Source organism: Sciurus carolinensis, chromosome 13, assembly GCF_902686445.1.
Source record: "Sciurus carolinensis chromosome 13, mSciCar1.2, whole genome shotgun sequence".
Classification (NCBI taxonomy): Eukaryota; Metazoa; Chordata; class Mammalia; order Rodentia; family Sciuridae; genus Sciurus; species Sciurus carolinensis.
The window spans coordinates 55,943,590-55,970,354 of record NC_062225.1 but is presented as its reverse complement, the minus strand read 5'-3'; the positions used below and the strand labels follow the sequence as shown (position 1 = coordinate 55,970,354).

General features: G+C 37.8%; 1 protein-coding gene and 1 long non-coding RNA gene across 6 annotated transcripts in view; one reads left to right on the top strand and one right to left on the bottom strand.

Moving 5' to 3' along the window:
- Window positions 1-7,032, bottom strand: part of LOC124962746 (uncharacterized) — a 46,618-nt gene extending 39,586 nt beyond the window's left edge. Inside the window, exon 1 of the long non-coding RNA XR_007104574.1 lies at window positions 6,830-7,032. This is a non-coding gene — a long non-coding RNA (uncharacterized LOC124962746). The remainder of the gene's footprint in view (window positions 1-6,829) is intronic.
- A 165-nt stretch (window positions 7,033-7,197) lies between these two features.
- The window catches only part of Socs5 (suppressor of cytokine signaling 5), a 63,193-nt gene continuing 43,625 nt past the window's right edge, over window positions 7,198-26,765 (top strand). For 2 of the 5 annotated variants that reach the window (XM_047523174.1, XM_047523175.1), the window contains exon 1: window positions 7,198-7,384. The gene's annotated coding sequence lies outside the window, so the exon portion shown is untranslated. Of the gene's footprint in view, window positions 7,673-7,824; window positions 8,077-26,765 lie in introns of those variants that run through there. The other 3 variants (XM_047523172.1, XM_047523173.1, XM_047523176.1) reach the window with 2 other exon arrangements.

The window sequence follows — 26,765 nt, the reverse complement described above, 5'->3', positions numbered from 1 at the left end:
GAAACTAGTAAAAAATGGTGAAAGGGTAACTGACTCTGGTATGAGGGCAGTACTAGAACTTTCTGGGTCTGGGTTCATCTTACAAGCTCTCAACTCCAAATCCAACATCTCTGAGACTTCATTCCAGAGATACTTTTGTATGATGGATTAAGAAAATTCAGGTATTTTCTAGTGCTTGCAATTCATTAACATATTTTTATTCTCTCTTGGGTCTTTACCTTCTCCTTCTTCTTCTTCTTTAAAAGCATCGCTCCAACTATTGTTGATTTCAGGAGATTCTGATTGAATATAAAAATGTTTCCTTATTGGAAAAAAATACAAAGATGTAATTTACAGGCCAAGAATGAGGAACTACTCTTAATGGAATGTGAAAGTTAATCCTTGGAAAGCTGAGGCTCTAATTTGGAAACCTAGTCACACCATCTTAGAACATTCCTTGGAAGGTTTTATTAAAGTTTATTATAAAGTTTGGGAGACTTCTGGGAATTTATTCTAAGGATATTCTTGCTTACATACACACTAGGTTATTCATTACAGCATTGTTCATAATAAACAGCAAAGAGTAGAAACAACCCAAGTGTTCATCAATGGGGGAATGGTTATATAAACCATGGCATATCTTGCAGTGCAATCTATGCAGCTGTTTAAAAGAATGAGGAAGCTTTGCTAGTACTGATAGGAAAAAACTCTAAGATACATTGCTAGAGGAAAAAGCAAGATGCAGATCAGGGGATACAATATGCTACCTCTTATGTAAGAAGGGGGAAGAGAAAAAAATAAAAACATTGTTTATATTTTCTTGAAGAAACATTGGAAGGATACACAGAAACCAATCTTAATAGTTGCCTCTACCTATGAGGGTCAATGAGAACCGAGCAGGAAAGGCAGGATGAGAGAGACACTTCACTCTGTACCTTATTTTCTTTTCTTGATTTGTGAAAAATGTGAGTATATTGGTTGGTCAAATATAAATACATACTAAAAAGAAAAAAGCTTGAGAAAAGTCATTCAGAAGTCATATGGTAATTTCATAAAATTTTTAGTTCCTATTACTCAAAAACAAAAACAAAACCTGAATCAATGCTCAACCAAAGGCCACCATTGGTAGGGCTCAAGGGGCAACTGCAGAAGTCTACACCATACTGATTCCCATTCTCCTTAACTGACAACCTTGCTTCTGCCCAGTATTTTTGATGTCCTTGCTATTTTTCAATATCTTTTTTCCTCTTCAATAGATAAATAAATTGAAGACCCAAGAAGGTGTTGCTAAGGAGGATCGTATTTATTGACTCCTAAAACATTATATTAAAGGTTTATCTAGGATGTAGATTGCTGCACATATTTATAAATGCCAAGAAAGTTAACTAGTTCTCCTTCCAAGAAGGTAGACTTCACTTAGCTGAACTGGACTAGGTGTTCCTTCTGATACTCTCCTTGTAATCTGTGCATAACTTTATTGTTGTGCTTAACATTCCATTGAAATTACTAGGCTACGAGACAATGTTTCCCATCTTTTTTTTTTTTTTACCAAGAAATCTTATTCTTTGAGCTCTGTATTCTTAGCGCCTAGCACAGTGACTGCCATGGAAGTGGAAATCTATAAACCAAACTTTCATCTACCTAATTGCTCATCTCCCATTGTTTGCACCTTTTAACTATACAGATTAGAATCTTAGTTGGTTTGTGTTTATTGTTCACCACTAAATATTTTATGAGAGCTACAGTTCATCTCCACATGCCCAAGTGCCTAGAACAGGGCATTGTTATGGCTTTCAAAAGTTTTTGTTCAGTAAATAAAGGCCTCTAAAATGTATCATGAATAAAATATTTATTTTATCCCTTCAGAGACCTTCTTGTGTGACCATTTAATTATAAAGGAAATAAACAATTATACAAAGAAATGAAGATGTCATGATTGACTTTTGAAGAGACATTACAGAAAGTAGGCTAAGAGAATAAATTGAGGAAATAATTGGGAGAATACAATTCTACAAAAAAAAAATGGTAATATCTATCATAAAACAACCTATGGAACAGGCAGACACAGGCACTATGTTTAGAAAGAATAGAAAGATGACCAGATGTTGGTTTTGCTCTCAATGTGCTCAGAACCCATAGGGACACAGCTTTGTAATTATAGTTGTTTTATTACAGTCCTGTAAGTGAAATAACTGAGGCCCAGAGAGGTTTTGTGACTTGCATGGTGCATGACCAATGAGATTTTCTGTCTTCTAACTCAGCTCCCCAGTTCTATTTCACCATCGAGTCTATTCAGTGTGATAAATGTGTGGTGCAACATGCCAGGAGAGGCTAATTGTTACAGGGAGGAGGACTATTTTTATGGTAGAGGACTGGAAAGGCATCACTAAGGAAAAGTCATTTACACAGGCCTGTGAAAAATGAAAAGGAGAGTTTATGTGGAGTAGGAGGTGGCACAATGCAGGTAAAGAATGGATGAAAAACACAGAAAGATGAAAATGAATAGAGGACTCCCTGTAGTGAGGAGCACAGGAGTCCAGAATGGAGGTAAAAGATTTTCAATGCCATCTTGCATGAAGTTGTGCAGGCTACGAAAGCAGGGGATTGAAACGGTCATACAGATCTAGGTTTCCAAAAGAAAATCAGAGTGGCAGATTGGTGTGTGAACTGGAGCATAAAGAGAGGAGTTTGGAGTTTTTTGCAATCATGCAACTGAGATGAGTGTCTGAATGAAGACGGTGGAAATGGGAAGGATCTATTTTAAAAAATGTGTGTATCCATTATAATCATGTATTGACTTTAGGAGCTGGAAGAGAGGAAGAAGAAAAGATTCTTTTGAAAAACTTCTAGAGTATATGACTTGGTAGATGAATACCCTCAAATAAACTGGGGAATTAAAAAAAAACAGCTTGGGAAAGAAATGGCAGGTGGGAGGTGGGAGTTCTGTTGTAGTTAAAGCATTTGCCATTAGTCCTGTTTGGTTTGAGATACCTGTTTTTAACATCCTTGTTGACAAGTGAAGTGAGTAGCTGAAAACGGGGATCTAGATGTTGAAAGCAAGGTCAAGGCTGTAAATCAAGCTTTTGGAGTCATCTAAATACAAAGTGAGGGCTAGGTGTCCCTTAGTGGTAGAGTATTTGCCTAGCATGTGCAAGTCTGAGGGTATGATCCCCAACGCTACCACACATACATAAAAAGTTGAATTAAAAATCCTATTGCGACAGGGCACAGGAACCATTTGGGGGAATGATAGAAATGTTCTATTCCTTGATTATGGTGGTGGTTTCAAAAAGACATATGTCTCAAAACAGATCAAATAGGTACACTTAAAATCAGTGTATTTTATTGAATCTTAATTCTTTAAAAAAAAAAAAAAACACCAAAATAGCAACATGAATTGTCTTGTGTGACATAGTAAGTACTAAATAAACTAAAAATTGTTCACTGATTTATATTTAAAAAGAAGAGAACAGCACCTATCAGTTAAAAAAAAGTGATTAGCAGCAGGGAGTCTGTCACAGTTTTAGTTGTTTCAGAAGCTAATGCTAGATGTGCCAGTTTATTGGCATTTGGGGAGTTCTGCAATCAAAATATTCCCTCCTTGGTCTACCCTTCCTCAGCCCCTGCCTCCCAACCAGAACCACATGGGTTGATTTCCTCATTTGGAGTAGCTGAGACAATAAAGGTACTTGAAGAATATAATATGACTCATCTCCAAACAAGAAATCTCCCTTATTGATTGATTTCAGGTTTATGGCCAATTTGGCCTCCTTCTTTGGCACCATTCCCTCAGAATCACTTCCGAATTGTCCTTCCAGTGCTCAGTTTAAGTTCTACTTTGTGCAAGCAACCATTTTTAATCTGACAGAAAGAGGTGAAATCTGAATACAAATTCAGCTACCAGTATGGACAAATCTGCTATGAGTATGCAATCACCAAATCTCTGTGTTTATGTTGGACTCTGAGTTCTGTCATTTACTGCCTTTATGACCTTGAAGAAAATGGGGATAATGAAACCTCCCTTGCAGAGTGGTGTGGGTTAAGTCAGATAAAACAGGTGAAAATGCCATATGGCACTGCGTAGTTGTTCAGTAAGTGGCAGGTTTCCTGTCAAACCTGACTATGCTTTCTGAGTTATTTAGTTTATACAATAAGTTTCTTGAAAGTAAAAGCACTCCTTCTTGGGTTTTGTATTCTCACCCTAATTCAGTGTCCTTTAACCTCAGCAGACATTGTAGAATGATGTTGAGAAAGGAGCAGGTCAAGGATAAAGTTGAAAAAAAGTTTCTGTAATAAATATGTAGATGAGAATGGCTGTTAATTCAATTCAGAAGTGGTGGCAAAGGTCTTTCTTTACATTTCCTCTTTCCATTCATTTAAAATTTTATCTTGCCAAAAAGAGGGGACAGAAGGTCTCATCTTGATGAATGTGAAGCTGTAAAACTATGTGCCAATACACCTGGTATTGATTCATGCCAGCTGGGAGAGGAGCTTGGCTTCTCAGTGTTTTACTACTGTGGTTTCCTGGGCTGGGCAGCTGGGTGCCTAATAATGAGAAAAACCATAATACTTCATAATTATGTACTGCCCTTTGCCAGAACTAGGATTTAATTACAATGACTATGACGGAACTGGCAACATCCCGTTCCCTGTTGGGGTGCAGTACCCAAGGGCCTGGAAATACAAAGTGAAGTAGCAACTGCAACCTTCCCCTGCAGGGCCTAACCTGGCAAAGCACCCAGAGTTCTCTGGGTTTGAAACTCATCATCTGAGACAATGAATACTTATAAATTGCTCCACGTACTTTACAGTCTCAAGTAAACTAGTATTTATTAGGTAACTAGTGCAATATATGAGGCACAGTATTGTAGAATCCCAGGCCTGGAAGGTATCAAAACACGTGATCTCATCATAATCCTGTCCCCTGCTTCCAGGTATCATTCCCATTCTATCAAATTGATGAATTCATGGATCTTCCCATTCGGATATGGGCTGGAGATGCTTTTGTAGTATCCTGATTCGGGTGTCAGGGGACTCACCAATTCATTTAATACTCATTCATGAGCACTGTAGGGATACAAAGATGCATAAGATATGATCTCTGATCTCAAATGGCTTATCATCTACTAGAGAGATTTGCTGTTTGGGTGGTTATAACATAACAACATAAACACCAGAAAGTCCTGGTAGATGAAAGGGAATGAAATCAAGACTCCAGGTGAAAGGATCAGGACAAAGGATCTTTGAAAGAAGAAGAATGAGAAGGAAGAGGGGCAGGGAAACTGCATTGAAGAACTGGGCAAGGACTTTGAGGTTCTGATAGGTTTCCCCATTTTATTGTCTTCATAACACTTATCAGCCTTGACTTGTTTTCTTTAGTTATTAATTTATCCATATACCACTTGTCTCACCCCATTCAGCAATACTGTCAGTTTTGTTCACTACTATATCCTGAGCATCTCAAACAATGCCTGGCACATACTAAGTAAATACTGGCTTAATGAATAAATGACAGTGGAAACGGACAGGAGAGGGCATTTAAAAAACATAATCAACATAAGAAAGTGTCATGTGTTGACCTGCTTTCCACCACTCTAATACCTGAGATGATCAACTAATAAAAAAAAAAATGCTCTCTACATGTAGAGAGATTTGGAAGCAGTGAGGAAAAGGATGGAGGATTACTCCCAGGTTCTAGACTTGGGAAAGTGAGTGGATGTTAATATTATCAAAGAAGAAAAGGAATAGAGGAGAATGAGGGGATTTTGTGGACTTCAGAAGGCATAGTAGGTCCAATTTGGAAATGGTGTTGGTAGGCAAGTGAGCTGTCCCAAAGGCACATATGCAGATCTGGATCTCACTAAATGTGTATATTCAGCTGTTGCAACCATGAGAACGGTTGGATGGCTTAGTGTGTAGAAGAAGTATGAGCCGCCTAATACTGAAGGTCATATTCTGGGTTTTTAAGGATTCAAGAGACTGAGAAAAATTACCCGAAGAGAAAGATAAATGGGGCAAGGGGTACGAGGGCAAGACAAAAATCTTCAAGAAGGATGCAGTCCACCTAAGCCACTGCAAGAGATTACGTGAGATAAAGTCTAAAATGTGAGCCTTGAACTAGATCATATGATGTCACTGCGGTGGCCTTAGGAGGCTCACTCTCCGGTGGACTAGTAGGTAGACTAATTCAGACTTACTGAGGCACAAACTGAAATAAAGGATGAGAACTTGCCAAGGTGTCACAGGCAAGTTTTTTAGTTTATTGGAGACTTTGGCATGCAACCATGGATATGTGACTCTGTGAATGACGATCAGGTTTCTAAAAGGCCAGATGGAGAGTCCTGTGGGCGTCACAATTCCTCAACTGTGCTTCTCTTCCTCTACCCTTTCGGCCATTTATAGGGCGGGGGCCTTTCGCATACAGTACAGGCAAAAAGAGGGAGACAGACCCCCCCTCCCTCCGATTTGTGAGTCATCTTTGTGGCGGCTGAGAGTGGGAATGGGACTACTTCAATTAAATGAATGCCCGGTTTCCCGTGGATCCTGAAATTTTGTGACTGAGTGGCTCCATGCTGGAGGGAGGTAGGGAGGCTCATTCACATTTTCCTACACAGCACTCACACCCTCCATTCAGTATTTTCCTCTTCTCTCTAACGAGGGTTGAAAACCGGGACAAAGCCTTCTCCCGGCTCCCACCTCAGTTTGACCTTCCACCCCCAAAACCCACCACTAGCCCCTTCTGCATCCACGTGACTCTCAGCCCCGGTGACTCTCTGCCACCCACCCCTCCCCTCCCGCAGCAGTCCGCTTTACCCCGCCCCTCAAGCCCACGTGACCGCTTCTCTCTCACCTGACTGGCTCCTCCCTTTCCCCGGCCGGACCCGGCCGCCGTCGCAGCTGCCCGACTTCAAAATGGAGGCCGCGCACAGCGCGCACCCGAGCGGCCGGACCTCCCAGGCTCCCGGGCCGCCCCCTTTTCGTTCCCTGCCTCCCTCCTTCGGCCTTCACCTACACGCCTCCGGATTGGCCGCTGGGAATCCCGCCCCACCAAAGCCCCGCCTGCTATTGGTCACGGTAGGCTGCCCTTCAGAGAGGCGTGCCCCCGCCCGCCCCCCGCCCCGGGAGGTATTTTCCATTCCGGTGGGGGTGGGGGAATGGGGGAGGGGAAGAGGGTGAAGAGGGGGAGGTGGCTGGGGAAGGGGGTGGGGGCCAGGCGGGGGCATCCGGCGGAGCTGGGGTCCCCGGGCTCCGTCCGGAGGAAGCGAGGCGGCGCTGGCTGGGCAGTCGGAGGGGACGGGACGCACCGGCGGGCGAGCGGACTCGCCCTCTCGGTGACTGCGCCGTCCAGGCCCGTCCTGCCTGGCCGCAGGTGCCCTGGATGAGGCCGCCCCGTGCGCCCCGGCCGGTGAGTGTCCCCGTGGTAGTCCAGCCGGCCGCCTGCCCCCGTTCCTGCGCCGCCGTTAGTGGCCGCCTCTCCTTGCCCCGGTGCCCGCGCCCGGCGCAGTCCGCCTCTGGCCGGCGCCTCCGCACCCTGCGGAGGTGGCGCGGGCCCTGGGGCCGGGATGGGTCGGCCAGGAAGAGGACCGCAAGCCCGGGCCGCGAGCAGATGCAAACCGCGCGGCGCGTAGTGGGAGCTTGCGCTTAGTAGGCTCTCAATGCATTTCTGAAGAATTCCTTTTCAGTTTGGAGGAAGGTAGGGCACCTAAAGGGAAGGGGGTCGTCCCGGGTATTAGGAGGGTGTTCGTGATCTGGGTCGCGGGGAGGCCACCGGGCGCCGGCTGAAGGGAAGGGGGCACCGGCCAAGTCATTTTGGGCTCTTCTGCTTGGATCTGGGGGTCCTCAAGGTCGACGAGGAAAGGTCCACTGAAGGATGAAGGATGAAACCAGCGAGTGTGGATGGGAGAAGTGACTGGAGCACCTCTGGCGGTTTAACCCGAGGTGGTTAGGAAAGGATGCGGAGGCGGGCTCTGGGAAGACCCTGCTGCTGCTCTTTGGGCTCCTAAGATTCTTTGGTGCTGGGGTTTTGGGCATTGGAGTAGCGGAAGCGAAGTGTCTTTGTGGAGAGGGAGTTGCGTTTAAAGGATGCTGAGAAGCACTGTAAGTACATCTTGGTTTGGTTCCGAACTTTCAAGGGCTTGGGGGATCAGAATCACGAGTAGGTTTTGACATTTTCTTTTGGCATTCCAACCGAAAGGTGGCTTGCCGCTGGACTTTGTCAGTGATCCTTTATTTTAAATTGTATATGTTTGATGGTATTTTGTCAGTTACTAGTTTTGCTGGACATTCTTGTAACTACACCATAAAATTCTTGTAGCAGCCACTCTGTACTGGTGACTTACTTCCCTATTTAGTGTTTAGTCTGAACTGGATTATTTTAATTTATCACTGACTTTTATTCTAAAAGATTAACCTTTGCTTTTTTCTTACTTTTGTTTCTTTACAAGGTCATGCAAAATTGAACTACATATTTCATAGAAGTTTTTAAGTATTTTCATTTTAAGTGTTGAATTGGGAAGATGTTGGTAAGCTAGCAGCTCTTGAGAGGTATACTAAAAAATCAACGTGAGTTGTAACAGTTAGGAATCTTATGTCAAATGCACAGTTTAATTTTAATGATCTGACATTTACATAACTCTTGAGAATGGACTGGGAACAGAGACAAGGCATACCAAGACTAGGCAGTGGCTGTTCACAGTGGCAGTCTAAGAATGTTCTTCATTTCACTAACAAGAGTAAGCTAATAATTGCCCTGCCAGATCTTTAAATCTTTTTTTTCCCCTTTCTTTCTTCTAATGTGTGTGTGTGTGTGTGTGTGTGTGTGTGTGTGTACTGAGAATTGAAACTAGGGTCACTTTACCACTGAGCTCCATCTCCAGCCCTTTTTGTTTTTTATTTTGCTGGGTTTGGCAAAGTTACCCAGATGGGCCTCCAACTTGCCATCCTCCTGCCACAGCCTCCCAAATTGCTGGGATTACAAGTGTTAGCCACTGCACCTGGGTTTAATTTTATATTTTCTTAATCACCAGTATTACTAATTCTTTATATTTGTTGCATACTCTACAGTTTACATAATGGAAGCTCATTGATTAGGGAGTACTTAAAATTTTTAAGAATTTCTAGATCATACTTTGCCCTTTAATTCATTAGAGAAAACATTTCTGCAGTAAGGTGCTGTAATGTTTTTGGTTGGCCTTCTTAGTTCTTGAATAACTAATGAATAATCATGTATTTTTTTATCCCTGTTGTCCTTGAATTTTATTATTTGTCCTTAGGGAGAATGTACTGGCATACAAAACAGTAGCCTAAAATATTGAAACCTAACACCTTTTAACATATGTCTCCTCCATTATTCACCTTAAGAATTGTCTATGGCAAACCAGTTGTTGGGAAGACTCCCTTCTCACCTTGATTAAATTGGTCTGTTTTCTCCTGTTGTAGAACTAAAGAATAATAATGCTTACTGGCTGCGAAGTAATGGTAATAACTAAACAGAATGAGAATGCAAAGCTTGGAAAAGATATATGTGTATGAGTCACATTTTTTTAGAGTTGGAAGATTAGACCATGGAGATGATTGTTTAGCAGATCAGGAAACTAAGACCTAGAACATTTGAAGGGACTAAATTGCTAGTTAGTACTGGATACAGTATTGTTGGGCAGGGTCTCTGGACCCTAGTCCAGAGTTTTTTCTACTTTATCACATTCACACTGTTCATTTCTAAAGCATTCTAGTGCCAACTGTAAATAGTTTTTGGGTTATTTGTGATGATGTTCCCTTCTAAGTTTGGGAGAAGTTTGGTTGAATACTTTTCCATGTGAAATGATGTAAAGTTGGATTAGCTTTTATTTCGAAGTTTAAAATAATTTGCTGTGTTGTTAGTGGAAATGCTGATGGTTTTCTCATTGGAAAGAGACAAACTGTCATGTAGATTAAAATATTAGATGAGCATCTCAGAGTAGGCTAGCATTCTGTAATTTTTATGCCAAAACTAATTGCTTAAAATTTTAGAATTCAAAAGGCTTTTATATTTTTAAAGTGAATTATATGAAAATTATTATTTGCAGTAAGTGTTGCGGTTTTGTTATGGTAGAGTTTGGTACCTTTAAAGAGAATAGTAGTAGAGTTATAGTTATGAAAGCATAATTTTTATCATTAATTATAGAGAAAGAATTTGTATCTCAGCCACTTAACATGACTCTCAGGCAAGTGATTTAACTACTGTGTGCCTAGATTTCCTCAAATGTAAAGTGTGATTATTGAAAGTACATGCCTCATAGCATACTAGTGAAGATTAACTATGCCTAGCAATAGTAAGGGCACGGCAAATACTAGATATTCCTTTCTGTGGTTCATTAGGTATAAGTAGGTATTGTACATTCATTTGTTTCTTTGCTGTTAACTCAGTCACTTTTAGGCTACAAAAATATTGCCATGCAAATATATGGTCAAATAATTAAGGGGCACTTAGTGCAAATGATGTTCTCTTGGTTTTTTTGTTATTGTTGTTCTCCTTCCTCTGCTAACCTTGGACCTTAATTAGAGCTGCATATCAAATTAGAGTTAATGTGTCTGTTTTTCTGAATGTTGGGCAAGATTAAAATATGCCACCAAAGTGTGCTTCTTTGGCATATTTCCAGATGGCTCTTCAGAGTGGCTGGAGACACAGGAATAGCTCTGAAAATTGTCCCTTTGTCAGGGAGAGTTGCATCTGTAGAGGAAACCTACATTAGTGAAATAAACAACTCTGCAAACAGACTTTCTGTGAGGTCCCCTTATCTGCCTGATATGGATCTTGGAAAGATCATAGGACCACTTCCTACTCCAAGACCCTGATATTTCCACAGAATTTCACATATTCTTTTGAGGCTCTTACCTGAGACACTAACTGTATGGGGCAGCATCTTTGTTCCCAGTGCATTTCTTCTCTTCACCTAGAGATAACCTGTTGTTACTATTGCCACTTCTTCCAGCCCCCCACCCCCCAATATTCCCAAGCTCCTATTCCTTTCTGTAGCTCAGAATGCTATTTGAACTTCAACCATAAGGCCCCTTTAAAAAATTTTTGTGGTGCCAGGCATTGAATCCAGGGCCTTGTGCTTGCTAGCCAAGTGTTCTGCCATGAAGTTATACCCCCAGCTCTGGCCTTTTTCTGAGTTTCATCTTTTGTGTGGTGCTCTAATAATAATTATATTATTGCACATAAATAATTATGCATGTCATTTCTCATAATGCCAATTTATTATCAGTTTATTTTATAGACTTGAATATCAAACTATGGAAGGGGGAATTTCATTCTTTTCTACATGTTTTTGGGAAACCTTGCTTCAGTTCATTAATCTAGAGTGAAAATGTTGTTGATTTGCAGATATTCTAGTTAAAATGCAGCCAGTTTTAGATGCCTAGCTGGTAAGCTTAAGTAAGGAAGTCAGGAATTTGTAAGGTCTGTTATTGATTGCACCTCTTTTCTGCCAGTGGAACCTTAAAAAAATACCATTGAATCTTTTTTTTTTTTTAAATATCTTTTAGTTGTCAATGGATCTTTAATTTAATTAATTTATTTTTATATGGTGCTGAGAATCGAACCCAGGGCCTCACACATGCCAGGCAAGCACTCTACCACTGAGCCACAATTCCAGTCCCTGAATCTTGTTTTACGTGAATGTTTTGATTATTCATTAAATTGTTAGGTTTAAATGATAATTTGTGTAACTCCAATTTTATAATATAGTTCTTATTACTTTGCTGTAATCCAGGTCCAACTAATGTAAGGACCTTGTGGTTCTGATGGTGACAGTTTGAGTCATTAGCTATCTCAGAACTCTAATGGTGTGCCACCTAAAGTATGGTGGATTTCTTCTTGGTATTCTTTGGTTCTGCCTTCTCAGATTCTTCTGTTGCTTTTATAGCACTCTTTTTCCATTTGTGGGCCTCTTAACTTTGATTTTCTTTCACTTTTACAGTTTTTTTTCCTTCTGATAATATCTTTGCCTCCTGTCATAACATGTATCTTATCGGTGACACACGTGCTTAATTTTTAATGGCTTTTCGAAAATTAATTTCAATTAATTTTTAAATGTATCTCACTTTATTTTAATTTCCCTTATTTTTAGTGATTCATTGAAGTGAGTTCATTTTACATTTGAGGGATAAAAATCAGAAAATAAGTTATAGCCCAGAAGTAACTTGGTTATGCTAGCAGTAGAGTCACACTGATGTCAAGCAGGCATACCATTGGTGGATCACTTTAGTCCTAGGCGATGCTAACAGAGCTAAGAGAGTTGTTACATGTAGCTTTCAAAAGTTTCTAGGCAGGTAGCTCAGTGGTATGGCATTTGCCTCACATGCACGAGATCCTGGATTTGGTCTCTGTACTGCTCAATAAGTAAGTAAATAAATAAATGGTTTCTGTGGTCATATTTTTCTTCCACTGAAAAGTGACCAGTTCCTGATCTTATTTTATTATAAAAATTAGAGATTATCATGATTTATTGGATACTTTTTTGGATTCATGGCTTACATTTAGAGACTTTGAAGAACTAAGCCATGGCAGATACTTTCTTCAGGTCTATTACATATTCTAATTATATGAATACATTATTTAGATAAATATGAATTTAGAAGACATCAGAAATACCATGCCATGTTAAAATATAACGCCCGCTCATTTTCTCATTAGGTTGGTGTTTTCTCTGTATATTAAAAATAATTATGGCATTGTGAAAAGTTATTTTTCAGGGTACTTGGACTGAGTATATATAGACTGTGCAGATTACATTTTTAGTTTTGGTGTGGTCCTAGATAGGGAAAATAGGAAGTATTCACCTTGTCCAGTTTAATTCTTCATCTGCATTAGCCAACTATTCTACTTTTAAGGAGGACAACTTCTTTTGAATTTAGAGCAGAATAATCTTGAAAGTGTAGTTAATGTTGAATAAATTTGCATTTGAGTAGTTTAAGTGAAAATTAGTTGCTTGCCTTTACATATAGATGAAAAGTTCTACATGATGATTTTAGAGAGGTTATAATGATACTGTTAAGAAACATAGTATAGTAAGAATATATCCACAGGTTCTTATATGCTGTTCAACACTGTGAAAATCAAAATATGCCACTTCTAATATATATTTGGCATATTTTGAGGTGGTTATTTAGAGAAACTGCAAACACTGAAATAGTTCTGAAGAGCTGTCCTTTGTAAAAGAAAATTTACATCTATAAAGGAAATCTGCACTAGTAAACAGTGGCTTAGGCTTTCTCTGAGGTCCCCTTATCTGCCCAAGAAGATTCTAGGAAAGATCATATCACCGGAAAAGAGATTAGAGGTCTACACCTCACACTGACAGAGTTTGCCACAGGCCCTAACCTTTTCTTTTAAGGGTAGCTCATACTACCCGAGAGACTTTATTGGCACAACAAGACAACCCGTTATTAATTGTGCATTGCTCCTTCCCATGACTTGTTGCCACCTATCCTCAAGAAACCCCAAACCCCTGTTTTTCCAGTGCATGTGCATGTACTGTCAACCCTCCTTGTGCACAGGTTCTTCATCTGTGTATTCCACCAATCTCACATCGAAAATATTCAGAGGCCTGCATGGTGGCACATGCCTATAATCCCCCCTACACAGGAGGCTGAGGCAGGAGGACCAAGTTCAAGGCCAGCCTCAGAAATTTAGCAAGACCCTGGCCCAGAATAAAATATAAAAAAGGCTGGAAATGTAGATCAGTGGTAATATCCTGACCTAAATCTCCAGTACTGCCAAAGAAAAGAAGATTTGGAAAATTACATCTATCTATACTGAACACGTATACACCCTTTTTGTCATTGTTTCATAAACAAGACCATATAACAACTATTTACATAGAATTTATATTTTATTAGATATTACAGAGGTGATTTTAAAGTACACGTGAGGATATGCATAGGTTATGTTTGCACATATTATGCCATTTTATATAAAGGACCTGAGCATCTTCAGTGTTTGGTATCCTGGGGGTGGAGAGTGTCCCAATTCCACTCTAATAGCAAGGATGCCTGCAGATTCTAAAGCTAAAGAATTAACTCATTAAACATTAAATATAATCTGTTAGGAGATGTCCAAGTAGCTTCTTAAGGGTGAAAGTATGTGTGTAGCCAAATGGGGAGCTGACTTATTTGGTTATTTACTTTGACTTTGGCTATTTACACGAGACAGCAGTCTAACCCCATTACCCTTCAGGTGACCAGTGCTAGGACCAGTTTTATTAAACGCTTAAAAAATGATTTAAAAGACACACTGGCAGTGAAAGTTGCCAGATTTGTAGCTAACTCCATGTGCTGTTCCAGGTAGTTAAAAGCCAAGCCAACAAGGAGAAGCTACAGGAACATCCTTTGATGAGTGACACAGAACAAGATAATGCATTTAGGAGAAGATATTCCAAATTATATTTATAGGTTCTGAGTTGTGACCCAGGAAGGGGATCCAGAAGGTTTGTAGATGGCTTCCTTGAAGGCATTTATTGTAGTTATTGCTGGGCCAGGAAGTCTAAGAATCCGTTGAGGGTGGTTGGGCATGGTTCTGAAAGCACAAATGATGTACACAGAAATAATTATGAAGAGGATTATCCTTCTGAATTATTTGTTATGTTTCAGGCTAAGTGATTTATAGTCTTCCATTTAATTCTCTTAACAATTCTGAAAAGTAGGTAGCTTATCCCATAAAAGAAGAGGAAATTTGACTAAGGGACAAGTGACTTTCCCAAGTGAACCATTATGTGGTGGATTTGGGACTAGGACTCTAGGCTTTTGATTGTTAATCCTAAACAACTCTCAAGATGTTAGGAGGCATCTCTTAAAACTTCTAATACTTTAATTTAGAACTTCTGAAGTGCTCCTTAACTCCTTGCTATGTTCAGCTTTGGATGTCAGTTACCACAAAGATAGTGTCTAGATACTTGGAGAGGATTTAGAGACCTTCTTTAAATTCTTCCTTTTAAAGGAAAGCTGGGAATATTTTGGTGTAGTTTTACCCCTTGTAATTGGCACACCATTTCTGGCTACCCATAAAACATTTCTCCCCCTATGTATAAAATGATGGATTATTAATATTCATTAATAAAGATAACCTTAATTAACAAGGAAAATATTGTTTAGTAGAAAAAGTCATCAGGGTAATTTAGAGACTTGGATTCTTCTACTGGATAAAATAATGAGGTAAAAAGCATTAGAACACAGGTATAACATTCTTGTTCTTTTTTTTTTTTTTGTTTAGTTGTGGATGAACTTTTTAAAAAATTTATTACTTATTCTTTTTAATTTTTATGTGGTGCTGAGAATTGAACCCAGTACCTCACACGAGCTAGGCAAGTTCTCTACCACTGAGCCACAACCCCAACCCAACATTCTTGTTCTTGGAGTAGAGAAATGCTTGAGCCATGTCTTGAGAGGCAAGCAGATGACAGAGTTAGAGTTGTAGGCAGAGGTTATAGCTACATATTTTGTAATTCCATAAAATGAGTTTTTAAGGACCAAGTGAATAGGTATGTATGAAAATCCTTTGTAAATTTTATATGCTGTTCAAATGAGAGTGATAGAGGAATCCTGATGTTTTGTGAAGGCTGGACAATGAGGATGCAATGAAAACAGATGACAGGAAAGAAAGTAGAAGAGGAGAAACAAGTGCAGAAGGGAGATAGTACACAAATGGTATGCCTTTACGCCATGTACAAACAGAGAAACAACATGTATCCCATTTGTTTACAATAAAAAAAAAAAAAAGAAGGGAGATAGTAAAGATGAGAGAGGAAAAAGACGGAAGTAAAATAGTTTGCTTTGTGTTTGTCATATTTAATAAGTCTGTAAGTAAAGAATTATCATAATTTACTGTAAGGAAGAAACTCAGCAGGTAGTTTAAACATTTTATTCACTTTTCCTTTTAGGCTACATTGACCATGTTAATAAGGCCATGAAAATAGACTAATTGAGATTTGGCTGTATTATCTGATTGTTTCTTCACTCATTATTTCTGTACAGGTTTAGTTAATGGCTTTAAATAGTATAAGTGTGCTTATAAAAATTAAAAAACTGGACTGAGTTACTGTTTATTCTGGATTATTAAAAATGAAAGGACATAGTGTGTTTAAGGAAAAGAGAGAAGTCTGATCTTTCTAAATGAGTGCAAAAGAAAATTAGGAAATTATATTAGGACCAGGTAAAATGGGAACAAATTGTGAAGAGTCTTTTATGTTCATATTAGGGGTTTGGATTTTAATTTAGTTTTATGAAACAGTTTTGTGTTTTAGAAAATCAGTCATAGCCATACTAAAGAGATTTGGCTGGAGGAAAATATATTGGAGACATTTACTCACCTAATAATTATTGGACAAAGAATACATACCACAAGTCTTGTGAATAAGGTGAATTCTCTCTGGCTTCTGGTAGGTAGATCTCACCTGTTAAGGATGCCATTTAAGGCTCTGTCCTATTTCAGGAAAAGAGATTATGTGATGATCTGAATTAAGAAATTTATAGTGCAGATAGAAACAAGACCTCTTATTTCAGAAAACCTTAGAATATTTAAGTCTGCAGACTTGGTTAGTATTGGAGGTAATAGAAATTGAGGATGGGTCTACGGTCCCTCACCTGGCAGTAGGATAAGATGGACAAGTCTGTCAGAAGGGGAATACTGAATTTGAATTTGCATTTAGATAAGTAATAATATGACCAAGATATCATTGGACGTTTAGTTCTAGATCAGGAGTCTGGTCAGTTTTATAGATATGATTTAGAAGATATATATTTATAGTTGAAAATCATGAAATTGTACAAATAATGACCATAATTTCTAAACGATAATGCGTTCAGAACAAAAAGTAACTGGCATTACTGACAGTTCAAGAATGTAAACATTTTAAAAAGTATTTACCTGTTATCAGAAAACCTGAAATAGTTTAGTGTCTGTGAAACAGTGAATCAGTTGGGGTTTTCCTTCCTCTGGTGGCCTGTGTAGCTATCCAGTTTACAGTACAGGGAATGCTCAGATCAGTATACCTCCTTATTCCTTACTGGAGTTTCTTTTTGGAATCCCCATTTGCTTTCTGGGGCTGGTAAGGTAATCTGTACAGAGACTGAAACTCAGAGACTTTTTTTTATCTTCTTGAAAATCTATTCCAGATCATCCCTAAGCTGCCAGTTTTTTGCCTCTTTCCCTCTTGTCCTTCCAGTACTTAAGAGTGTAAGACCCTGGCAACCCCAACAAGGAAAAGTAAAGATAGCTGAGAGAAAGAACCATGAAGAATGTTGTGACTTTGCAGTTCTCCCCTAAAAGTTCTGTATGGGATGGAGTTCACGAGTCATTAAGACGAGATGTCCAATTTCAGTTTCATCTGTTAAGGATAAGTTTTTCAAGTGCTGAAGGGTATGTGAGAAGAATCTAACTTAGGTGATTGAGCACTTAGTGGAAAACATAGGAGTTTTTGGTTCAATTTTAAAGGAGGTAGAAAGACAAGGCTGAACCGTGAAAAGTAGTGGGGGAAACAGTACTAAGAAAGTAGAACATTAAGGAAAAAAGTAAAGAAACTGGTGGACAGAATTCCATATCTAAAATGCATAGTTTTAAGTTGGGATTAATAAAAAATTAGATAATTGAAGGCTGTGTTTTCATTACTATAATGAAATATCTGAGACAATCAACTTGTAAAGAGAAAGGTTTCTTCTGGAGCACAGTTTTAGAGGTTTCAGCCCATGATTGGTTGGCCCCAGTGCTTTGGGCCTGTAGTAAGGTAGTACATCATGGCAGGAGCATGTGGCATAACAAAACTACTTGTCTCATTACCAGGAAGCAAAAAAGAAAGAGGAAGAGATTAGTGTCCCACAGTTCCCCTTGAGGTCATGCCCTCAGTGACCTAAGGACCTCCACAGAAGATCCCACCTCTTAAAGTTTCTACCACCTCCCAATAGTGCCACAGGGACCAAGTCTTTTGATACCTGTGCCTTGAGGGATAGTCAGGATCCAAACTAGCAGTTTGAATTGAAATTAATAAGAAATAAGAGTAGTTAGATGATTGAAGACCAAAGTTGAAATTGAAACTCCTTTAAGTACATGAGTAGAAAATTAAACTGAACAGGGTGGTAATATAACTTAAACAGCAATTTAGCACTTAAATGACTTTATAGTTCATAAAGTATACAGTACTTATTACTTAATTTTTATCTGAATCCCTTGTGTTTTCATGTGTGTTGTGTATATAAAAAAGCAAATGTTTTTAATTTGATGAAGTCTTATTTTAAGCAATATTTTATGCTAGTGTTTTCTGGGTCCTGAGTTACCCCACAGTTGTGAAGATAGTCTGTGTTTCCTTCCAGATGCTTTATAGTGATAGCTTTTATTTTCAGGTATATAAACTGTCTTGGATTATGTAGTGGGGTTGAAGTATTGGTTGAGGTTAAATGTTTTCCTCCTTATAGATAGCCAGTTATTTCAGAAAATTTATTCAAAAGGCTTTCCTTTCCCCATTAGTTGCTTTAGTCAAAGATCAGTTGACACAATAACTGTGGATTGGTTTCTACACTGTGTTCAGTTTGTCTATTTTTCTATCTTCTTGCCAATATGCCATTGTCTTGATTATCATATCTTTTTGTCTTGAAAGAAAGTAATGTAAGTCCTCCAATTTTTTTTTTTCCTTAAGATTCTTTAGGCTTTTCTAGGTGCTGTGCATATTCACATAAATTTTAAAATCAACTTATCAGCATCTACCAAAAACAAAACCTGCTGAAATTTTTATTATAGGGGCGCTGAACCTATGAAATTAGAACTGACATTTTAGCAGTATTTTTTTTTTCAATCCATGAGCAGAGTGTATCTGTTTATTTTCTTGAGCAATGTAATGTATTTTACTGTGGATATATTATTTTCATCAAATTTGTGAAATTCTTATCTTCAATTTTTTTGTTTTTCAAGTATCTTTTTTTTCTCTTCAGACCCTAGTCCCACATATGAGAAGCCACTTAATATTAACTGATAGGTTACTGAGATTCTGTCCATTTTTCTTGTAGTTTTTTTCTTTTTCATTCAGTTTAGAAATTTTCTGTTGCCCTCTCTTCAAGTTCACTGATTTTTTTAAACTTCTCCTTTGTCTAATTTGCCGTAATGCCTGTCAAAGTTAATGTTTTATATTAGATATTCTTTTCACTTCAGAATTTGTGTGGTTCCTTTTTCATATGTACAGTTCCCACTCTGGAGACTTTTTGTTGTTGCTCATTATGTTGATGTTTTTCTTTAAGTCTTTGAACTGTTTTCTAATTAAGATCTGTGTATTCATTTTAATCTTTTTATGTTATTATTTTTGTTATTATTTTAATCAATATTTTAAGTTAGTGTTTTCTGGGTCCTGAGTTACCCCCCAGTTGTGAAGAGAGTCTGTGTTTCCTTCCAGATGCTCTGTAGTGATAACGTTTATTTTTATATCTATGAACTTGTCTTAGATTTTGTAGTGGGGGCCTGCCATTTCTGGGTCCTAATTATAGGTTATAAATGCTTTTTCTTGTGTTTGATTAATTTTCATAGATTTTATGATATCTTTTTTTAGGTGATCTTTCTTGATTGCTGTGTTGTTCTGTCAGGCTGCTTATGTATAGATCAACTTGATTTTCAAGTTTTGTTTTCAGGGTTTTTGGCTTTAAGAAGTTTTGTTTGTTTTAGGCAGTTCTACAACAACTTTTAGTTTAGGACTAGTTTTGTGACCATAACTTAGACATGCCCTTTCTTGTATCTCCTTTGATTGCCCCCATGTATTCATCAAGGTTTGTTTGCCTTACCTGGTAGGGGCTGAGTGATCCTAGCTATGTTTGAACTCTGTGAGTTCTTGAATGAGATCTTCCCAGTATTTGTTATTTTCTTGGGCATTTTTTTTCTGTCTAGGCTTGTGGAGTTACACACCACACAGACATAGATTGGTATTTGGCCAGAAACTCAAGAAGGCCTCTTTTGTAGATTCTTAAAACGTTTTCTTTCTTCCTTTGTGGTACTCTGCCCTGCAGATTCTTGCTGCTTTAGGGTGCTCCAAAGTCTTTTCTGGCACCTCAACTCAGTCAGACTCTTTTTGGTTAGTTTGTTCCTTCCTACCTACCCTCCCCTCCCCTTCCCTTCATCTTTCCATCATTTCATCCATGTTGTGGTTCTAGGCAGAAAACTGGAAAATCATAGGACTTGCATCATTTATTTTCCTTTTTTCAGGGATTGTTTCCATTCTGCCTATTATCTGATCTAAAAACTATTGTTTGGTAGTTTGTCTAATTTTCTGCTTGCTTGTAGCAGGAGGGCAATTCTGGACCTTTTTATTGCCTCATGACCAGAAGGTAAAGTCTTTTGCCTCATTCCAATATAAACTCATTATAAATTGAAAATATGGTTGTCAAAAATGCATGTAATACACTTCACCTATTGATTATGATAGCTTAGCAACACAGTACACTGTGAAGTTACTGGTTGTTCACCCTTGGGAGTTGAGGCTCGCTGTCACTGTCCAGCTTTAAAAGGGTATTGTACTATATTCCACTAGCTTAGGAAAAGATCAAGTCAAAGTATGTATTTTACTTAATGTGAAACCTTATCTTTCACACCATTGTTAAAAAAAAAAAAAAAAAACCCTTAAGTTGAACCATCATAAATTGGGGACCATCTGAACTGCCCACATTTATTGTTTATAGTAGCAGGTCTAGCCCAGAACCAGTTACTCCATCATAACTAGACATGGAAATATAGAATTTACTTTTTCTTAAAAACTTTATAATTTTTGGTATCTTGCACTTTTTAGAGTATGACTTGAGTTTTAAAATATAATAGCCTGTCTTGATTTTCAACCGATATAGAGAGGTACAAAGGAGGAAAAAATCTTTTGAAAAAGGAAAAATAACTAAATATTAAAAAAACCCAGAGTTTATAATAGTTATCTGAACATCATTTCATACATCTTTTATTGAAAATAATGTATACATAGAAGATTAATTTTGTTTAAAACTTTTTTTTTTTTTTTTTTTTTTTTTGGTGGTGCTGGGAATTGAACTCAGAACCTTTTGCTTGTGAGGCAAGCACTCTACCAACTGAGCTATAGCCCCAGCTTGTTTAAAACTTTAAAAAGAGAGACTTGTCCTCTTTTTATTAAAAATATTTAAGTTTAATTAACAAAGGTAAAATGTTAAATGGAAACAATATTGGAAAAATTGCTCAACCACAGATAAGTGTTTATTTACTAAAAGAACTATCACTTCCTATGGAGGAAGGAGAGACTGTATAGAGGGAAAAGAGGGGTGGGAGTGTAGGGGTAAAAAATAACAGAATGAATCAAACAACATTACCATATGTAAATGTATGATTACACAAATGGTATGCCTTTACTCCATGTATAGACAGAGAATCAACATGTATCCCATTTGTTTACAATAAAAAAAAAAAAAAGAACTATCACTTCCTAAAAGATCTTCTTCTAAGCTTAAGAAATAAGTTTCCAGAAAAAGTCTAAAAGGCTAGAGTCATTATGTCATTAACTGCATGCTCCGGTAGATCTCTCACATAAAAAAGAGTCAAGTGTTGGCATATATTGGTACAACTTTCTAAATGGCAATTTGGCAATATTCAGAATCCTTTACAACTTTTATACTCTTTGCCCAAAAGTTCCATTTTCAGGAATTGATTCTAAGGAAATAAAAGATGCACAAATGTGTACGTGTTATTTACTCATCATGATGACACTTATAATGTTAAAAAATTAGAAATTTAATCTTAAATGATTAAATTATGCTGTGACAGTACAACCAAATACCATTAAACCATTATAAATGATGTTCCTTAAAATTTTTGTTTATTGTGCTGATTATACTAATTGGCAGGAGATTAAAAAATTATGAGTGTTAGGATGTTTAATGGTAGAAGAAAGTATTCACAATTGCAGTGAATGAAAAAGGTAGGATGATACTTTTGGAATCCTTAAAAGGAAACATTTACTTTTAAAAATAGTATATAAACTTTGAATAGATTTTTTTTGATCATCTTGTCCTATTTAATATTTTTGACTTTTTCTACAGTAAGCATATACTGTGTTCATAATCATCCAAAATACATAGTTTAATTTTAAAATTCATATAAAATTGGTGTTTGGGAGGGTAAGGAAAGAATTTAAGTGAATTTAGTTTTTTATTATCTTGATGCCTTTTTTCCATTTTTGCAGATAGTTTAGCTTAAACTATTTTTTGAGATTTAATGAGACTTTTATTCTTACATGTCTAATATATATCCTAAATTTTTCCCAAAGTAAGATAATTTCCTGTGTTTCGTAGTGTAATATTGAATTTCCATCAAACACTTCATTATGCACTTGAAGAAATATAATATTGCTTGCTTTCTTTGCTTTTTTTCTCCCCAAGAGCTGTTTTGAAGAAGTTTTGGTCTTGCTTTCTTGGCCACTGTTAGTGCCTACCTTGTTGCAGGTATTGATGTCCTTATGTTAAAGAAAGAATGGAAGTCAAAGTCTGTAGTAGTATTCTAAATAGTATACCATATTTGGTGGCTGTCCCTTTGACTTAAGCATATGGACCTACTGCTCTGCAGGAAGTCAGTGTAGTGACTCAGCTTCATATATTTTGCTGTATATAGAACCTGTTAGAAATCCAGAGAAGAGCTGGGCACAGTGGTGCATGCCTGTAATCCCAGTGACTCAGGAGGCTAAGACAGGAGATCGAGGGTTCAAAGCCAGCCTCAGTAAAGCAAGGTGCTAACCAAGTCAGTGAGACCCTGTCTCTAAATAAAATATAGAATACGACTGGGAAAGTGGCTCAGTGGTCAGTGGTCAAGTGTCCCTGAGTTCAATCCCTGGTAACCCCACCACCACCAAAAAAAAAAAGGAAGAAAGCAAGCCAGAGAAGAAAGTTAATGAACCAAGAATTTGACTCAACAGCTACTTTTTAAATTTATATTAAGATTAAACACGCCATGAGTTAAATATCAAGCCACGATAGTCTGGTGGTTTACATCTTTATTTTAAGACTGTTCTCCCAAAAAGATTTGAGTGATCCAGTGATCAGCGCTTACTGATGTTTTCCTGAAGGCTTGTGACAGTGGTTTATTCTTCCATTTTATTTTAGGCTTTGTGAAGGGCTCTGAAGTTGTGGACAAATTACTAAACCTCTTGAGCCTCAATTAATCATAATATCGAGTAATAACTAGCTACCTCATAGGATTGTTGAGAATTAAAGCAATTATGTAAAATGACTAGTACAGTGCCTAGCAGATTCTCTCTATTGTTCAGGTTATTTGATTTCTTCTACTTCTAGATCTGAAGTCTGGAATTTAAGAAAGTGTACTTGATCTTTTCTTGTTCCCTGCAGATGTTGCTGGGAACTCTACTGTTTTGGTATTACAGAGGTACTAATATCACTTCATTTACAAGAGTATCATTGTTTGGAATAGAAATTTTAACTCAAACTAGTGAAGAATTATGATGAATTTTTGCATAGATTATGTTTCACTGTGAAAGCTACCTCTTAATAAGATTCTTGATAAGAATCTTTGTTTTAAGAAATTCACTTGTGCTTCTTTTTTTCAATTTGACATTTCCAAAACAACTGATGTTTCTTATAAAACAAAGAAGTATAAATCCAGATAGCAAATTTAATAAGCTGTTTTTACTTATAACTGACAAATTTGTTAGGTTTTTGTTCTACAATTAGTATTTTTAATTCACATTTGTAGATTATGATGTAAGAGATCTGGTTCAATTCCCTGGGCTTATAAAGACAGACAGAACCAGAGTGAAGGAAACTAAGCCAGACAGCTGATATATCCTAGGGGGTCCTTGGGACTGTGAGGTGCCAGTGCAGCTGGGCCTAGGACAGGGAGGTCCTTGATATAAGTGTTTGTCTCTGGAGGAAGCAAGGAGAACAGCTAGCTTTTCCTTTTGGGTGTTAGTATCTTTTCTTTCACATCTTTGTGAGAAGGTAGTATTGAATTTAAGTAGCAAGATTGCTGTCCCAAGGTGCAAACATCCTGAGGAAGACTCTCCAAGAAGAAACCCCTGCCTGCCCTCCTTTCTTCCTTAGTCAAATCCAAGTCAGAGGTGAAATAACAAATATCCATTTTGGGTCAGTGTCATGTCTACGACCTGGGCACTGAAGAGCATTTGAACTCGGTTTGATGATGGCAGAGCTGAGATAGGTGTCTGGACTTAAGTCTCTCACAATTACCTCCCTGCTTCAGATGAATTTATTTTCAATGGGAAGAAATATATTTTTTAAGGAGAAATAGATTAATGAAAAATGTTTTGACATCTATTTAGATGCTATTTGCTAATTGTACTGTATATTACTTTATTATATACGGTTTGGTACTTAATTATCTTAACAGGTCTTTGTTACCTCCTTGGCAAAGTCCCTGAGGACCAGTATCATTTTGATCTCTCCTTTATATGACCTTTAGGGTGTGGAATATTTTAAGCATTCAGTGATTAACTTGTTGATTAGTGGGTAAATATTTGTGACAGTTTTTTTGTTTGTATCCAGTTTCACATTTGAACATAATAGAACACATATATAGACAAAGCCAGATTTGTTACTTCAGGCCCACATCCTTGGAAGATTTAAGTTACACAGGCATTGTTGTTAATTGAAAAGAACCTAGTGCTTAAACCTAATGCATTTAACTTGTTAAGAATTAGGGAATGTTAGGTACAATATGATAGTTCACTGTAGGGTGTGCCAGGCTAGCGCAGGTAAGAGCCGACTGAGTCAAAATCCAGACCCCAGGAGTTGGGTAAAAGCAGGCTTGTGGCAAGCAACCTGCAGACTCATTTATTGTAGGAAAAACCATACATTTTATAAACTTTCTGCCCAATCACAATGTGCCACGGGGGATCAGATCACCAGGCCCCTATAGAGGTTCCCTTGGTAACACTAGGTCAATTTGGGGGCAGTTGTTTACTTTCCTAGGTGGTCAGAGCAGAATGCTCCTTTCTGCAAGTTTACACACTTGAGACATTAACTGCTGCGAGTCAAGAACTAGGATTTCTCCCAACAGTTCACTTATTTAAATAAATGACTTAGTGATCTAGTTGTGTGTATGTATTTTAAATCACAGTCTAAGAGAAGCTACTAACTTTTAATGTACTGATTTGCTGTGTGTTTGTTTACTTAGGGAAGAAGGAAATATTTCATGCCTTCTTAGACTGGTTTACAAAGTAGTGCAACTGTGGTCAGTTTTACTTGATCCTAGTCAGCATTCTTCAAAAGTCCATGTTTTGGGTGTCAAGAGGAATTAGATGAACCCATCCTGGCAAGTGGCATCACTGATAGAGAAGAGCTATAGGAACCAGGAAGTTTCATACATGTCCCCAAGAATGATCTCTGAGGAATCTCAGCTGACTCTTAAGAATAAATAGGAACAAGGTCAGTTTTGACCAACTTGGTCTTAAACATCTAGCAGGAGAATATAGCCTGAGCACAGTCCTACATGGACATTTTAAAGGAAAAACAATGGTTTATTTAAGTGGAACTTAAATGTACACTTGTGTCAGCCCTACCGAAAGTAAGTAAAGCTGGAGGCTATGAAGAAAGGGTTTTTGTGTGAGAGTGCCTAATAATAATGATCACAAGAGTCACAAATTTGTCCTGAGTTAATTTGAGTCTGATTTCATAGACCTACAATATTCCTAACCTTCTACATTGATGAACTTGATCTGTTTTTCACTGATAAGATTATGAGTTACTGTCCTCATGGTTTTCAGAGCCTGGCTGAAATACTAATTGTTTTTGTGCTAATAATTTACAAAAAAGTAATGCTTTGCTATCTTTCTTGTTGTCTTAGCATGATCCCTGCCCTCTGTTTATCTTGTCCAGTCACCTGCCATCTGCCACTATGGACCTCTGGATTGCTCTGATGCTAAATGCCCTTAACTGTCCATGCCCCATCTGATAGAGAACAAGAACTGTGTTGCTTCCCCCAACATTGCCCCCTTTCATGTGAAAGAAGTTTGGAGATGTTGTTGCCCATTTTTCATAGAAATGGAATGTCAAAATTTGACAGTGGGGAAATGTAACAGTAGTCCACTTTATGCTTTATAGCCCTTCCTGCTCTCCACTGCAACTTTTTTTTTTAATCCAGTTCTTTTTTTTTTTTTTTTCCTTCCGGTGTACTTTATTTTTTTTCACATTTTTTATCTAAAAAATTTTTTGTGCATGTACATAGTAATATAATATCCTTCCCATTCCTACTCCCCCACCTCTTCCTCACTCCCCTCTGTACAATCTGAAGTTCCTTCATTCTTCCCTACCCATCCCCCACTATGGATCAGCATGTGCTTATCAGAGAACATTCAGCCTTTAGGTTTTTGAGATTGGCTTATTTCACTTAGCATGATATTCTCTAACTCCATCCATTTACCTGCAAATGCTATGATTTCATTCTTCTTTAAGTCTAATATTCCATTGTGTATATGTACCACATTTGCTTTTTCCATTCATCTGTTGAAGGGCATTTAGATTGGTTCCATAGTTTTACTGTTGTGAATTGAGCTGCTATAAACATTGATGTGGCTGAGTCACTATAGTATCCTGATTTTAAGTCCTTTGGGTATAAACTGAAGAATGGGATAGCTGGGTCAGATGGTGGTTCCATTCTGAGTTTTCTTAAGAATCTCCATACTGCTTTCCAAAGTGGTTGCACCAATATGTAGTCCTACCAACAATGTATGAGTGTACCTTTTCCCCCACATCCTTGCCAATTTTTATTATTGCTTGTATTTTTGATAAGAGCCATTCTGACT